This window comes from Helianthus annuus, chromosome 12 (genome assembly GCF_002127325.2).
Source record: "Helianthus annuus cultivar XRQ/B chromosome 12, HanXRQr2.0-SUNRISE, whole genome shotgun sequence".
Classification (NCBI taxonomy): domain Eukaryota; kingdom Viridiplantae; phylum Streptophyta; class Magnoliopsida; order Asterales; family Asteraceae; genus Helianthus; species Helianthus annuus.
Window position 1 is genome coordinate 41469759 of NC_035444.2, and position 3575 is coordinate 41473333.

A 3575-nucleotide genomic window follows, 5' to 3' on the forward strand; every position below is an offset into this window, starting at 1 on the left:
TCCTTGGTTGTAGGTCCCCGTTGGAGGACCCGACGGCCTAGGTCTATTATCAATGTAGTTTACCATTTCTTGTTGATCGTCCGTTTCTTTCATGCAACTCCAATTTTCATGTGACCCACCACACCCCTCACAAGCCATGACCGAGACTGTTTTTGTCATTTTTAATTTTTTTATTTTTGAAGAAAGGGCCTCGATTTGGGCTTGTAAAGAGGTGTTTTCGTCTACCTTATGGGCGCCCGGGGCAATAGTTTTATTTCCCCGGGGAGTGTGCCATTGAAAATTGGTTTGAGCAATTTCCTCAATTTGATTATATATTTCATGTGGGCGTCGATTACCTAAAAGTCCCCCGGAGCTAGAATCAAGTGTCTGCCTAGTATGTGGCAACAACCCATTGTAGAAAGTGGATACTTGTTGCCATATTGCGAGGCCGTGATGGGGACATTTGCGTAATAGCTCCTTGAACCTTTCCCAAGTTTCATATAAGGATTCCCCGTCCTCTTGTGAGTATGTGTTAATTTCAGCCATTAATTTAGCAGTTTTAGAAGGAGGGAAATACTTATATAGAAATTTTTGGGCTAGTTCATCCCAGGTGTTTACCGATCCAGCTGGGAGGGTGTTGAGCCAAGCTTTCGCTCGGTCTTTCAGTGAGAATGGAAACATACGAAGGCGGATGGCGTCGTTTGATGCTCCATTGATCCGAAATGTATCACATATTTCTAAGAAATTAGTTATATGTAGATGGGGATCCTCGTCCGCGAGCCCGTGAAAGGTTGCGGAGTTTTGGAGCATTTGTATCAAGTGCGGTCGAAGTTCGAAGTTATTGGCTTCGACATTCGGGGCATTGATAGCGGCGCCGAGATTACCTACGGTGGGCCGTAAGTAATCCATGAGAGTACGTTGGTCCGCCATTGGGGTTGGGTCACCCGAAACTTTCTCTTGATTTTTGGCTTTTAACCTTTTTCTGAGAAAGCGTTCGGGTTCTTCTAATGGTTCCTTTATGTCTTTATTGGAACTGGAGCTCATACACTACGTGAGGTTGGCGTCGGGTTCCAAGTCCTGCAATAAAAACAGAAAAGAACGTTGGTCAGAAGGTTCACCACGGCCCCGTGTCCAGCGAACACGGCCCCGTGGTCGGAGTTACAGTGGTTGTTTTTCAGATCCCAGTTACTGGAAGTTGGACACGGCCCCGTGTTGCACCGACACGGCCCCGTGGTCAGCCTTCTGTTAACTTGAAAAACAAGAACTGCCAGTATTGTTGCTGAGCACGGCCCGTGTCCGACCAGGCACGGCCCCGTGCTGAGCTCTGCAGAAGCTGAAAAATCTAACAAAAATCCTAAAAATTAAAGAAAAATAAAAAGATGATTAGGCCGTTGATTCACAACTTTCTTAAAATCCTTGTGTCCCCGGCAACGGCGCCAAAAACTTGATGTGCGTGTAGTGTAATATAATTTTAGATATATTTTTAAGCCCTTTTTACACTTTTAGCCAAGTTTTAAATTTATAAAACACGATATTCACTAACACTAAACACACATATGGGCAAGTGCACCCATCGTGGACGTAGTATAGTGTTGGTAAGATACCGAGGTCGTCCAAGGACACAAGAGCTTTTAATACCGGTTTATCCTCAACGTCTAATCAAATCAAAAAGTTAGAAAAATGTTTTAAACTAAGAAAAATAAAAACTAACTAAATGCTGAAAAATAAAATAAAATAAAAACAGATAGACAAGATGAATCACTTGGATCCGACAAATGTATTAGTATAACCTTTGATTATTTTCGCACTTTTGCACTTGTTTAAGAGATTATCTTAGTTATTGTAGTAGGCCCCTTTTTCGGAGGTGACGTTACCCTCAACCCAGTAGTTTGAGTCAGCAAGGATACAATCCTAAAGGGTTGGATTATTGAAAGATAATGAATTAAGTTATTAATGCAAATTATGGTAGGCCCCGCTTTTGGCGGCGACGTTACCCTCGGCTAAGTAGTCTGAGTCAGCAGGGATACAGTCCTAAATAGCCGGGTTATAGTATTAATAGTAGTTAGCTTATGAGGGGGTCAAAGAGTTTGGATCCCCGCCATCCAATACCTATGGGCATTGAAGGAGATCCTACTAAATTTGACCCAGGTCCCAAGCAGGACCTCTAAACGCTGAACAAGGGCAAGACCCTTACCAAACCGTTCCCTTAACCCCCGACCAGGTAGCCAACATACCTCCATATAGACCGTGGAGATATGAATGGTGAAAATCTTTTATTTTATATAGACAGTAAAATAATGCCAAGACACCACGGACAAACGATAAGGAAAGATCACCTTCAACATAAGTAACTAGTTATTAAAGTCATTAATACAAAACCAAATAAAAAGTGCAAAAGATTAAAAATAAAAAGTATTATACTAAACACTTGTCTTCACCAAGTGATGTAAGAGACTTAGGCAAACATGGCCTTGATTGTCAAGAACTCTTACGATCAATCTTGGATCCCGAGACGACTCACACACTCTATGATGGACAATGGGTGATGGTGGTGGATGATGGTGTTATGGTGGTGGTGGGTGGTGGATGAAGTGTGAGAGAGGTGGTGTGCCAAGGGATGAGAGAGAATGAAGCCAAGCTCCTCTATTTATAGGCTGAACAGAACGCTGGACACGGCCCCGTGTTCGCTGAACACGGCCCCGTGCCCGTCTGACATTCTCTCTCTTCATTAATTGTAATTGCGAATTACAATTAATGCGCCTGCTGTACTTTCAACACGCCCCCGTGTCCGCTGGGCACGGCCCCGTGGTGAGCAATGGAAGCTTCTACTGGTTTGTCTTTTCTGCTGCTTCCTGGGCACGCCCCCGTGTTCGCTGGACACGGGGCGTGTTCAGGCTCTGTTCTCTTCTCTTTGTCTTGGGAGGTGCCGTTGAGGGTCCGGGCAGTTCACTTTTGTTCCTTTTCTTGTATTTATGGTAGATTTAGTAGTCTTTTTGCTTCTTTTGTGATTTTGAGCTCATTTCATCCTGAAAATACAAAAGGAAGACAAAAACACTCTTTTTCCAACATTAGTACTTAAAAAGGGTTAGTTTTATGCCTTAAATGATGTGTTTTATATGTTGCATTTTACACACATCATGCACACACAAGCTCGGACCCTTGATACATTCATTAAACTCGGCCCAATGTCCTCATATTAAACTCGGACCATGTTGATTTCATTAAACTCGGACACACAACATCCATTAAACTCGGTCCAAGGATGATCCAATAAACTCGGACCAAGCAATTATCATTAAGTTCGGACCAACATAGGTAACATTAAACTCGGACCAATATTCAACAATCATACTCGGACAACATTTAAAGATTATACTCGGACCGATCATTTAACAATTATACTCGGACCAACATTCATCAATTATACTCGGACAACATACATCAATTATACTCGGACAACATACATCAATTATACTCGGACCATTGAAAGTCAATTATACTCGGACCATTGTAAGTTAATTATACTCGGATCAAGGTAATGCCTATTATGTTCGGTCCAAGTCCATTCAATATATTCGGACAAGGTCAATTTTATT

At 42.4% G+C, this 3575-nt stretch overlaps 1 non-coding gene across 1 annotated transcript; it reads left to right on the forward strand.

Annotated features, from left to right (window-relative positions):
• Positions 1 to 424: 424 nt before the first annotated feature.
• On the forward strand, positions 425 to 531 carry LOC118485294. The gene has a single exon (XR_004875598.1). It is a non-coding gene; the product is annotated as a small nucleolar RNA R71 (small nucleolar RNA).
• The last annotated feature ends 3044 nt before the right edge of the window (positions 532 to 3575 follow it).